Here is a 14056-nt window from a genome sequence, read left to right as displayed (position 1 = left end):
GTGATTGCATTCAAACATTGATTCACTCCTTTTTATGATGGGGAAGCCTTCTGTGACTTTCTGCTAGGTGACCACGTTTTATTTTGTTTCAGCAAATCAAAACAGCAGATTGTAAATAGAGGGAGTTTCAAGGTGAATAGGGTAGAAATTTGACCATTTTTATACGAACAAATGCTACTGTGTGAATAACACGTTAAGAAAATGTCTGAGGGCCGGCCCGGTGTCACAGTGGTTAAGTTCCCACATTCCGCTTTGGCAGCCCGGGGTTCACCGGTTTGGATCCCGGGTGCAGACATGGCACCAGTTGGCAAGCCATGCTGTGGTAGGCACCCCACATATAAAGTAGAGGAGGATGTTAGCTCAGGGCCAGTCTTCCTCAGCAAAAAGAAGAGAATTGTCAGCAGATGTTAGCTCAAGGCTAGTCTTCCTCAAAAAAAAAAAAAAGAAAGAAAGAAAGAAAGAAAAAGTCTGAAACTCCACCTATAGGAAAAAAAGGTTGAAAAAGGAAACAGTCCAAAGTATTAACAATGAAGGACTATGGATGATATATTCTCTACTATTTTCCGTTTTCAAAACTTTCTTTTATGTACGTAGGTTGTGTTTTTCGAATAATATATGCATAGACATTTGTTAATTCATTTAGTTGGGCTCCAGGCTAGGCACCAATAATAAGGTGAGGAAGAGACATGATCTTTCACAGAATTGTTACCAATAAACAATTCACTATAACAAAATACTATAATTAATATATGAAAATGCTTATGAGAGTCCAAGCGATAAAAAGACAGAAGAGCTCTGCATATATTTTGTTACGTTTATCCCTAAGTATTTCATGTTTTGGATGTTATGGTAAAATGGAATTATAATTTTTATTTCATTTTATAGTTATTCTTTGCTAGCATACAGATGCAATTGATTTTGAATATTGACCTTGAATCTTTGACCTTGATAAATTCATTTATTAGACCTAGCAACTATTTTTTTGGTAAAGTCTTTAGGATTTTCTATGTGTATGATCATAGAATCATCAAATAAAGACATATTTCCTTCTTTCTTATATATATGTACATATATATGTATATGAATGACTAATAAGCACACGAAAAGATGCTCAACATCACTGGTTATCACAATGAGGTGTCACCATATGACCTTTAAAATGGCTAAACTAAAAAAGATCGACAATAGCAAGTTTGGGGGAGGATCTGGGACAACTGAAGTTCTCATATGCTGTTGGTGGGAATGGAAAATGTTGCAATCAATTTTATATCTTTTCATTCATTATTGCAATGTCTAGGAGCTCAAGTACAATGGTAAATTGAAGTGGGGAGAAGACATCCCTACCTGTTCCCGATTTTAATGGAAGGCATTCAGTTCTTTACCCTGAAGTATGATGATGATGTTATCTGTGAGTTTTTTATTGCTATGCTTAATCAGTGCGAGGAAGTTTTTGCCAATTACAATTATTCTCCTTTTATTAAGCTTTCTTTTGTAGTTTTCATTATGAATAGATGTTGAAATTTGCCAAACACTTCCTGTGCATCTATTGAGGTGATCATTTTTTTTGCTTTATTTTTTAAAATAATTGACTGATTATTGAATGTTAAACCAGGCTTTAAGTCCCATTTGCTCAAAAAGTATTCTCTTTTTATATTTTGTTGTATTTGTTTGGTACATTTTGTTAAGAATTTTCTGTGTCTATATCTTGAGGGATATTGATTTGTAGTTTCATTTTTTTGTAAGTTTCCAGCCTGGTTTTAGTACCAGAGTAATGCTGGCTAACAAAAAAAATGAGCTGAGAAGTATTTTTTGAAGGAGTTTATGTAAAATTTGTATTATTTCTTCCTCAAATAATTGATACAATTCACCATTGAAGCCATCGGGAGCTGGAAAATTCTTCGTGGGAACGTTTTCATAATTAATTAAAAAAAATTTTTTTAGACACAGAGCTATTCGAATTTTCTACTTCTTGTCTCCATTCTGGAAATTTGTATCTTTCAAGAAATTTTTCCATTTCATCTACATTGTTGAAATTATTGGCATAAAATTGTTCATGATATTTCCTTATGATCATTTCAATATTTGTAGGAACTGTAGTGATGTCTTCTTTTTTTTGTTACTGATATTGGTAATTTGTGTTCTTTCTTATTTTTTCCTTGATCAATCTATCTAGAATATTATTAATTTTATTGTTTCTTTCAAGGAACTAGCTTTGCTTTGTTAGTTTTCTCTGTTGTTTGTTCCTATTTCTTTGATTTTTTTCACTTTAATCTTTGTTCTTTCTTCCTTCTTCCTTTGCATAGAATTTGCTCTTCCTTTTCCAGCTTCCTAAACTGGAAGCTTCAGTTGTTGATTTTACACTTTTCTTCTTTTCTACTATAAGCATTTAAAGCTATACACTTTTCTCTAAGCAGAACTTTTGCTACATTCTGCAAATTTTGATATGTGGTGCTTCATTCTTTAATTCAAAATATTTTTTTAATTTTTCTCATGATTTCTACTTTTCCTCAAGAATTATTTAGAAGTGAATTATTTAATTTCAAATATCTTGAATTTTCTTGAGAATTTATTGTTGTTGAGTTATAATTAAATCTTATTGTAGTCAGATAGAGCTGTCTGTGAGATCACAATCTTTGAAATATGTGAAGACTTGTTTTAGTCAGCATATCCTTTACCTTTGTGAACCTGCTATATGAGTTTAAAAGAATGTATATTCTGCATTTGTTGGACATAGTGTTCTAGAAATCACAATTAGGTAAAAGTGGTTGATAGTTTCATTTAGCTCTTCTAGATTCTCAATGATTTTTTTTTTTCGTCTAGCTAGTCTATTAATTACTGAGAAGTATGTTAAAGCCTCTAACTGTCATTATGGATTTGTCTATTTCTCTGTCAATATTTATTTGATTGTATTGAAGCTCTGTTATTAGATACATAAATATTTATAATCATGATATTTTCTTGACTTCTTGTTTTGCCATTATGAAGTGCCCTTCTTTATATCTATTAATATACCTTAACTGGAAGTCTATTTTCCTTGCTAGTAATATAGCCACTTCCATTTTCTTCTACTTACTGTTAGCATGGTACATCTTTTTGAACTGATTTACTGTTAACTTGTTTGTTCCTATGTATTTAAAGAATATCTCTTATAGACAGCATATAATTGGTTTTTGCTTTTCTATTCAATCTGAAAATCATGCCCTTTGGAATATTTAATCAATTTGTATTTGGTGCAGTTATTGAAATACTTGACTTTAGGTCTACCATTTTGCTATTTATTTTCTTTGTCTCATTTCATCTATTTTGTCTGTTTCTTCCTCTCGCCTAGCTTTTTTGTGTTAAATAATTTTTAATATTTTGCTTTAATTCCTCTGTTGACTGTCTAGCTATCAAACTAATTCTTGCATTTTTATAGTAGTTGTTGTAGGGGTTACAACATACATCTTTAACTTATCCCAATTCATTTACAGTTCATATTGAATTCCTTTAAGTAATGCATAGTAATCTTTCAAGAGTATATTTTCATTTTTGTGGCCCTCTCACCATTCCTAGTGTTATTGTTGTCATGTGAATATGACATCAATATATGTTTTCAACTCAACAATATAGTTTTATCAATTTTGCTTAAACTGCCAAATGTCCTAAGAAATGGAGAGAACAAAAGAAAAAGTGAGTGTGTATGTGTGTGTGTGCATATTTAGTTCTTTGAATTTATCCACATATTTTCCATTTGTGGTGCTATCATTTCTTCCTGTAAATCTGAGTAGCCCTCTGATGTCATTTCCTGTTCAGCCTCAAAAACTTCCCTTCATATTTCTAATAGCACAGTTCTGCTGACAATGAATTATCTTAGTTTTGTTTATCTGACAATTCCTTAATTTCTCTTTCATTTATGAAGGATAAATTTTTGGATACATAATTCTTGGCTGCCAGTTTTTTTTCTCTCTTCAGCAGTGAAATATGCGATTCTAATTTCTTGTGGCCTTCATTATTTTGATGTGAAGTCAGCCATTAATCACATCATTATCTCCTCTATATAACATGTCATCTTTCCCTAACTGCTTTAATGATTTTCTCTTTATCTTTGATCTTCAGCTTTTGACTATGATGGTTTATTCTTCCTGGGCTTTGCTGGGTTTCCTGGAGTTGTATGTTAATTTTTTCCACAAAACTTGTGAAGTTTTAGGCCATCATTTATTTTAAAACTTTTCCTGCTCCTTTCTCTCCCCTCCTCTTCTATCATTCCAATTTGAAATCATTCCAGTTTCTGTTTTGTATCTCTTGATAGTTTCCTATTTATCTCTGATACTCTATTATTCTTCAATCTTTTTTTCTTTGTTCTTCAGATTGGATAATTCCTATTAATCTCTTTTTAAATTCATTGATTTTTTTCCTCCTGACACTGCAGTCTGCCTTTAAACTCATCTAATAAATGTTTCCTTTCAGTTTTTGTGTTTTTGAGCTCTAGAATTTCCATTTTTTATAGTTCTCATTTCCCTACTTAGATTTCCCAACTGCTCATTCATTCAGACCATTTTCCTTGAATTCTCTGAACATTTTGTAATAGCTGGTTTGAAGTCTAATTGGGCTAACATCTGGGCCCAATTGGAGTCAGTTTTTATTGGCTTTCCTGAGTTTGGGTCACATTTTTCTGTTTCTTTGCATGTTCAGTAATTTTTGTTTGAAAAGTGGACATTGTAGAAAATACAGTGTAATGACTCTGGCTTCTGTCATATTATTCTGAGTATTTTTGTTACTGTTGTTGTCATTGTTGTTTTATTAGGCAGTTAATTTGCTTGGAGTCAAACTGAAAACTTTGTCTCCCCTGTGGTGTGTAGTTATTGATATCTCTTTTCTATTCTTATGACTTCCAGCTGTTGAAAATTCAGAGAATTCACCTGGTACAGCTCTCTTTAAAGGTTAGATTCCTTTCTGGCCATTCCCCGCTTTTTTGATGTCTCTGTCAGATTCTTCCCTACAGATGCATACCTTAGTGGTCAGCAGTGATTTGGACAAAATTTATACTCGGATTTTTGAACTTCATTCCTTTCGCCATTCTCTTGCTCACAGATTCCCTCTTAAAAATTCCCCTGTACTCTGTTGCCTGGACCTTGAGCCTGGTGACTGAGTGATGTTTTCCTTTGCCCTAGCCAGGGTGGTTGGGGAACATCTTCCGGCAAGATAACCGCAAAATCACAATTCTTATTCCTTCTAGTTCCTTTTTTGTTTTTTAGATTGGCCCTGAGCCAACATCCATTGCCAATCTTCCTCTTTTCTTCCTTTTCCTTCTTCTCCCCAAAGCCCCTAAATACTCAGCTTCACACTCTAGTTGTAAGTACTTCCAGCTCTGCCATGTGGACGCTGCCTCACCGTGGCCCTATGAGCAGTGCCATGTCTACCCCTGGGATCTGAACTCCCAAAACCTTGAGCTGCCGAAGCAGAGTGCACAAACTTAATCACTCAGCCATGGAGCCGGCCCCTTGGTTCCAATTTTTTAAAACTAAACTCTCTTCTGGCTTCTTTCTGCTTTTGGACGTTTTCTTGTTTCTATAAGTAATTATTTTTTATATTTTGTACAGATTTTCTAATTATCATCTATGGGAATGTTCATGTATCCATTCCACTCTTCTGTCATTGCTAGAAATGCTTGTGTTTACGTCTTTAGTCTTTTTCTTCTTTATGGCAGTGTAGGCTCCATGAGGGCAGGTAAGTCCTTTGTTTATTGCTGTCTATGCAGGATTTAGCACAAAATAAGTGCATAATAAATATTTGTTATATGAGTAAATAGAAATTCAGACTGCAACTGCAATCAGACAATTGATTGCTCAGGTCTGTATTCACAAATATTTGCTGCTTTTCTGTAAATTCTCATAGTCCCAGTCACAGTATCTGTTCCTTGAGGAGCTAGTCCCTCTCTTTTTACAGGTTCTTTATTATTTACTGGAACAGCAAGGGAGGGGACCATGGCTATTAAGTGGAGTTTTCTTGTATGGCCAATACGAGAATAGACTATAAGCAAATCAATTTGTTTCGACTTCTACAAAGAAAAGAATATGCCACTTGTCAGTATTGCCAGTGGCCTTGGAGAGTCTCAGAGGCCATGGGCTCCCAAATATGAGTGGATGGTGGCTTGACAACCACAAAGCATTTTGTTTCTCTCTTAAGACTTGCTTTACGCTCAGGCTCCACATACTGTCACTTCTTTGAGTGAGGAGTAAGCCTTTCCTCCAACCCTCACTTTGGACAAGGAGCTCAGCTTACAACCAACACCACAACATCTAGGCACCAACCAACTTAAGAATCACATGCATTTTCCTTAGGTCAGGTGCCCATTAAACAAACAAACCAAAAAACAGAAACCTCCCTGTATACAAGTCAGTATCTTTTAGATTGCAGCTGTTTTTTTGCTCCTCTTTGATGGTTACATTTCTATTTTGGACAAAAGACAATTATCTACTAAGTGTGCAATACCACTGGGGGCCTAGAATTAGAGGCAGTGTATCTACCTTAAATATAAGTAATTATTATTACTGTTTTGTACTTTTGGATGTGATTGCTATTTTGCTTTCTACTTTAAGGTACTCACATGAAGAGCGATATATAGGTGTTACTGGCTGCATGTTGGGAATGTTATATATTTAAACAGTTTGCAGTTAATTAAGAGTATTGACTTGGAACTAAATCAGTGGTCTCACACAACATCTGTGCTCTCCTCTTATCTGTCTATGTATTTAGATGGCATCTATCACTGTGGTGTCTAAGCACTCAGAAAACCTAATTAGGCTAATTTCAATTTCCTCTGTGAGGGAGAAGCACCTACTTCTCTTCTTCACCCTCTCTGCTAGAGTCTTCTTAAAGCGAGTCATTATTATCTCTCGGAAGAGAAAGGCAGTGGAATGAGCCTCAAGCAAGAAGCAGCATTTCACACCTTACTTGAAAGTTGGGGTTTTGGCTTCTAGAAGTGTTTTCAGCTTGTAAACAGCACCAGAAAGGCAAAAGGGCGGTCAGCGCTAAAGAGTCTGTGAAAGCGATAAAGGACGAAGGACACTGGAAATTTCCTTGCAAGCTCTGTGTTAAAGAATTTGCTGATGGATTATGCTTGGTTATGCACTCACAATGTCCTAGGCCATCACCACCTGACACATGCACAGTTTTTATTTATGAAAGAAGCATGAAGGCAGTGTTCTCTTTCCAACGGTGATCAAGTGCTGTTGTTCTCTGTCTGTGGGTCTCTGTTAACATCCCGACATCTTAATTTCTGTGTTGAGGAAAGCTGCCTGATTTCATTGGTTTTCAATGCCTTGCCTGCAGCTAGAGGTATGGATAAGGCAGCAGCAAAATCATTATGAGCTCCATTTTGCAGTTTTAACACACATGGGCTACTCTTCAGGAGTGAGTCCAAAGGAATGCATTTGTGCACAAGCAGAGAATTGCAGTCCCCAAGCAGAGCTTGTTAGGTGGAAAAGAGAAAGGATCCAGGATGACCAAATATGTTTGCCTGAGCTGGATCAGCAGCTCTTGTGATGGAATGTGAAGAGAAAAGAAGGAGGTAAAAAAAAATCATCGCTTCACCTCACCTCGGTCACAGATCAAGACGAATGTGGCTAACTAGTTCCCACATTTTTAACGTTAAAGTTGTTTTTTCACTCTTTGCTTGGAATCTGTGTTATTTAGAGTATCCGAGAAAGTGGTGGGAATGTTTGGCTGGGAATGCTAAGATTAAGTTCATTGAAAAAGAGGGAATTTAAACATTTACTCCTTCTGGTAAGGACAATGAAAAGGATTATGGTAGACATGAGAATTTGGGATAGAAAGATTGACCCCAGAATTGAGAGGGTGGCGGCCTTGGGGCCTGTGACTGGCCTCCAAGCTCCCCTGGTATTTGGAGAGGCTTCGTGGAGACTCTGCGTACGCTTGTCAGGATCACATTAAAGCTGTTAGTGAGTATCCAGCTTTAGAGAGATTTTACAACCTAAGGATGTGCCAAATTACGACAAGAAAGTAACTGCTGACCAAAGCCAATCCATTACCCTAACAGCTTCAAAGGCCGGGCCTCGGAGCAAGGGCGTCCTTCCAGAGCTAACATTCTGAGAGAGTGCTGAAGGTGGCGGTGCCGCAGATAGGAAGAGTGGAAATTACCACGTGTAAACGACCGTGCAGCAAGAGCGGAGCACAGTACTTCCTCTATCCCTTTTCTCAGCATCACTCAGTAACATCATAACTGGCTGAACACGCTCTAAGGAGCACCACTAAATAAATGAGTCATTTCACTGTCCTGCTCTTTAAAAGCACACAAACATGGTTTGTAGGTTTAGGCTTGGGCCTGACTCAGTGGTCACTCTGGATCTGGAAGACCCAGGCTAATTTCAAGCTTTCTTTGGTAGGGTGTCAATTCCCCTATGAGTTGCTTCTCTACCCAAAGTGCCTGTATGAATACCTTTGTCGGGCGACAGCCATCACCATTAACTGTAAAATGTTAGATAGTCCAACCCCTCTCTGCTGAGGCTCGCTGGATAATCTTCCCTGGGTCTCTGACTTTTTCATCTGGAACAGATTACACTCAGGTCCTCTGTTCTGCATGTGGGTGGCAATAGGGGCAATATTTAATCTGGGCCATAAATCTTTGGGACTACTTAATTTTCAGCTTTTCTACCTTGAAATGCGGCTGCTACTTTATGTATTTAGGTTACATAGTGCTTTTGGAGTAATTCAATGTGAATCCTTCAAGAACAAGAAAATGTATCAGATAGGTTTCTGAGGCCATGTAGGGCTGGGGGCAAAAAATAGATTCAAGATTCTATGGGGTATGAAAACACCAAACAAATGACACCTTCTTCCCCACCTGACTTCTAAAACACTTGAGCAATAAGATTAAAAGTATGACAGGAGCCAAAAATATTACCTTTCCATCAACCCTGGTGGCCTAGTGGTTAAGATTCAGTGCTCTCACCACTTAGGTCAGGTGTTCGTTTCCTAGTCAGGGAACCACATCCGTCTGTCAGTTGTCATACTGTGGCAGCTGCGTGTTTCTGAAAACTATGCCAGCTGTATTTCAAATACCAACAGGGTCACCCATGGTGGACAGGTTTCAGTGGAGCTTCCAGACTAAGACAGAGTAGGAAGAAGGACCTGGCCACCCACTGTGGAAAAAATTGGCCAACAAAACTCTATGAATTAGCAGTGGAGCATTGTCTATACTGGAAGGTGAGAGGATGGCACAAAAAAGAACAGCCAGGATTTCACTCTGCTGTACACAGGGTCTCCAGGAGTCAGAATCCACTCGATGGCACTAACGAAAAATCCTGATATGGAAGAATCCTTCTTCAGGCAGGAAGGCTTTGTAATATAGAGCCCCAGAATTAGACAGACTTTCTGAGTGGATCCTATTGGTTGGATCACCACTAGCCCCCACACATGGGAGCCTGCCCTAGAAAACTTTGGGCATGGAGAAGCAGGGAAAATGTTCTCTTCCTATGAACTACTACCTCTCATGAGCAGAAAGAGAGAAAAAGTCTGGGAAACATGCTCACTTTCTTCTTCCCAACTATTCCAAGATGGTTGATTCCACCATACTCCCAAGGGCAGAGTGGGACAGGGTGGAAAGAGGCCAGGAGTGTTATGTTTACTCCCCATAGAAGGAAACCTCAAGAACAGGAAAGAAACATTCCCTCCTAACATTAGATGGTCCTGGAGGGTACCTGGGTCTTTTCAAAGAGACCTCTTATTTGTATACCTCCCCAAGAGGAGGCAATGTTGTCTGACTCCTAACCACCCTTAGAAGTTAAGCCTAGAAGCTTGGTACCCAGGGATTATGCTAGGTCAGCTTTGATGAAATATCTTAGTCTTTCTCAGGATTTTAAAATAGCATCAGGAGAAGGCATTCAACAAACTCACCCCAGCATTATTCTTATATTTTTATTGCTGTGATGTGTTCAAAGTTATTCATTCTTTTCTGACTTCCGGAGGGCAGGATCATGGTTATCTGGGGGAGAGAAAGGAAAGCTTCAGTCTAGATTTTATCACAGTGGCAATGATCCTCTTGAAAGATGTACTCACTTATAGTGAACTTCAGGAGTCGTTTACTCATTCATTCATTCATCCATCTACTCAGTCAATTATGCATGCAGTTTTGAAATTCAGTAGAGTTTACTGACTTTTTTCTATATACCAGGCACTATATAACTGAGGCAACTCTGTTTATACTAACAGAGCTCAGTAAGGTATCAAGGTCGTCCTGGGAGACTAGGACATTATTTTGGCCAGCATCTCACCACATACTAATGTGTCCATATATCTCCTTTAGATCCTGGTATGCACTGAGCTTGGCAGTTAAGAGACATAAATATCCTGATTTGATTTCTACATATAAAGTATGTTACTTTAGACACGTACCACTTAGATATTTACATCTGTCCTCCAAAAGATTTGTACAAGAATTTTCATGGCAGTGTTATTTATAATGGCTCCAAACTTCAAACAACCCAAATGTCCATCAACAGGTTAATGCAATGGAATAATGCTCAGGAACAAAAAGGAAAAAGCGCAACTCAGATGAATCTCAAACCACTACACCATTATGTTAAGCAGAAGAAGTCATATTAGGGCTGGCCCAGTAGCATAATGGTTAAGTTTGTGTGCTCCGCTTTGGTGGCCCAGGATTTGTGGGTTTGGATACCAGGCATGGACCTACATACCACTCATCAAGCCATGCTGTGGCAGCATCCCACATAAAAAATAAAGGAAGATTGGCACAGAAGTTAGCTCAGGGACAATCTTTCTCACCAAAAAAAAAAAAAGAGAGAGAGAGAGAATCTAGATTAAAAGAGCACATGCTACTGATTCCATTTTTGTGAAGTTATAGAATAGGCAAAAATAAGTTATAGTGATAGAAATCAGAACAGTGCTTGCATGAGGCCTGGGGTGGGGAGATTAACTACAAAGGGGCACGAGGAAGCTTAGTGGGGCAGTAGAAATGTACTGTATTTTAATTGGAGTGTTTGTTACACAGCTGTATGCATTCATCAAAACTCACAAAATGATACACTTACTGCATGTGCATTTTATTATATATGAATTAGACCTTTAAAACATAAAGAAAAATATACAAAAGGTATAAACTGATCAGAGAATAAAAGCACTATCAAACATTTTAAAAACTGAAATCTATCAAAACATTTCAAATGTTTCCTGTTATTTGAACTGTACTAATTTTCACACCTTACATAAATCATGATTTGTAATCCCAAGACACAGAAAGTTTTTCTCCCTATTACCAAACTTGTGGGGAAAAAGTTTTATTACAAAAATGGGATACAATAGAAAAAATATGCTTGTGCTCAAATATTTACCTTACTAGGTAAAGAAAACTAGGACTGTCATAATTAGAGAGAACACAGTGAGTCTTTCTATGTCCACATCTATAGCTGACATTGTTTTCATGTAAATTTAAGTGGTAGTAATTGCCTTGGTATGGAAGTTTGTGAACATGTGTATGTGTGTACCAAGCAACACAGATAAATAAAAGAAAAAGCAAGAAGGAGAAGCATAATTAGCATAATTTGAAGAAGAGGATGAAATTATTTCAAGAATGTCAAATTATAATCATTTACAAAAAGAAGATATATTATTGGTTATTTTCATGTGTATTAATTGGCATTCAAGCCATCTGTATCATTTACTCATATATATTTAATGGGATCATAAATATCCCTCTGCCAGCCAGAAAAGAGCCATATATCAGGAGAGATTACAATCTTGGGGCTATCATTCACTTGGTATTAAAGGCTGAGCATTTTCTTGAGGTTGTTAGAGTTTTATTTTAAACTTCTTTTATAGTAACATACAATAGCATATAAAACACATTGTTTCAATGGATTTTTAAAGCCCCCTACAAAAAATCCTCTGTAAGTATAGTGAATGCTTATCTATGATGACGTCTATTCATAAGCTGTAGTAAGTTTTTGAGCTTTTAATAATATACTTTGTTCTAGAATGCTGGTCAAATTTCAGTCGACCTAGAAATAAAAATGGAAATTGTTGTGAACCCGTTCAGCTTCTATGTCACAACTTTTTTCTCCAGTAGTTGTGCACACATTTCCTGGAATTCACAGAAGAGTTTCAGTTCCAATATCAATGAAAGTTAGCCAACTTTCATTCTGAGAGTTGTCTCAATATGCTACAGCTATCAGCATTGCCTGAACAGAACTACCAAAAGTGCTTTGAAATGAAATTGTATGTTAAAAGAAAAGCAGAATGTGACTTGGTTGGTTTCAGCTCAGCCTGGGAGTGGTCAAGCTGACCCTGGGCCACCTGACCTCATCCTGGCTTCTGGGACTTCTCAGTGCCCTGTAATCTCCATGTAGGTCTTCTGTGTTGCTAGGATCTTCATGGTCTCACGGAGGACTGCCGATTAGCTTACATCATAGCAGACAAGGTTAACTACTGTCACATTCGGAAGCAGAGATGAAAATTTCTTTAAGCAGAATGAACGTATGGATTTAATCACATTCTCCCATTGTCTGGAATAATTTGTTCAAGCGTATGCTTACTGTCCTCTGATCAGCGAAGGCGACCTTCCGTTACAGACCACCATTTTCAACAACTGGCAGAAACAGGGGCCGTTATTCCTTTGCTCTGACTACAGAGAATCCATTGGTCTTGTGTGTACAGTTTCTAATAACCACCTTTGTCTCAAAGTGAGTTGGAATCTGTGTCTTTAAGAATGAGGACTGTTTCAGATTTGATGAGAAGAATAGAACGACCTCTGACTTCTGATGTAGAACTCTGAGTTCAGTTAGTGGTTCGATGTGACTGGCTGAGATTGGATTGCTTCTCAACCCTGCCTGTACCTTGGAATCTCCTGGGGAGCTTTTAAAAAATTACTGATGTCCAGGCCCCACCCCCAGAGAACTCGTTTAATTGGTCCAGGGTGGAGCTTGGGCACTAGTAATTTTTTAAAAGCTCCCCAGGTGATCTTAATGTATACCAGGGTTGAAAACTACTGCTTTACAGTGAAATAGTTTCAGTCATATAGCAGCAGCAAAAAGGGGGGCCTGGGACTGAGTGTGGCAACGAACAGAAATGTTTGTGCAGCTTCTATAACTCTAGCAAACACCCACAGCGAGGTTCTGGAGGTGCAAACATGAATCAGGCAGGGCTCTGCCCCCAGGGGCTCATGGACGGTGAAGGAGGAAGACTCATAACTCACGACTAGAGTAGAGGGTGGTAAGTGCCCTCCGAGCAGGGGTGGGAAGGGAGGTGAGGCTTTGTCCTTAAGTGAGAGGGGAATGAAACGTCCCTGGGTATTATCTAAGCCAAGGTTGAAAGAATCACTCTTACTTAGTTGAATCACACCTTAAACACCTGGGCTTACATTATTCATTCATGTCGTCTTCACAACCTCCCTGGGAAGAAGGCATGGCCTTGTTGTGGACTACATGTTGAAATCCTAACCCCCAATGGGATGGGATTAGGAAATGGGACTTTTGGGTGTTAATTAGGGTAGACAGATTCCTAAGAGTGGAGTCCTCATGATAACATTAGTATCCTTATAAGAAGAGGAAGAGACTAGAGCTCGCTCCCTGCCATGTGAGGACACAGCAAGACAGCAGTCTGTAAGCCAGGAAGAGGGCCCTCACCAGAACCCCACCATGCTGGCACCTTGATCTTGGACTTCCAGCCTCCAGAACTGTGAGAAAAAATTTCTGTTGTTTAAGCCACATATTCAACAGATGAGGCTGTGGAAATACAGAGATGTTGAGGATTTGGCCTACAATCACAGCATCAGAGGCAAAGACAGTAATAATCCTAACAGGCATTGGCTAGATGCTTCATATTGCATGGCCTCACTCAGTCCTCACTGCACAACCCTTTAAAATAAGTAGTCACTACGTTTTATAGATGCATACACTGAGGCTCAATCTCATGAAGTATCTTGCCCAAGAGCAAGTTACTGCCTATTAATTGCTAAAGCAGGGTGTATTCATCTCCAATTGCTGCTGTAACGAATTACCACAAACTTCGTGGCTTAACACAACACAAATGCATTGTCTTACAC

At 38.1% G+C, this 14056-nt stretch overlaps 1 long non-coding RNA gene across 1 annotated transcript in view; it reads right to left on the bottom strand.

The window, feature by feature from the left end:
• LOC139084516 (uncharacterized) overlaps positions 1–14056 on the bottom strand; it is a 41938-nt gene that overhangs the window by 14169 nt on the left and 13713 nt on the right. The window contains exon 2 of the long non-coding RNA XR_011541954.1: positions 9895–9982. This is a non-coding gene — a long non-coding RNA (uncharacterized lncRNA). The remainder of the gene's footprint in view (positions 1–9894; positions 9983–14056) is intronic.

The sequence above is a fragment of the Equus przewalskii genome, chromosome 7, assembly GCF_037783145.1.
Source record: "Equus przewalskii isolate Varuska chromosome 7, EquPr2, whole genome shotgun sequence".
Lineage (NCBI taxonomy): Eukaryota > Metazoa > Chordata > Mammalia > Perissodactyla > Equidae > Equus > Equus przewalskii.
The sequence above is the reverse complement of the archived record's forward strand: the minus strand, read 5'-3'. Positions and strand labels throughout refer to the sequence as shown.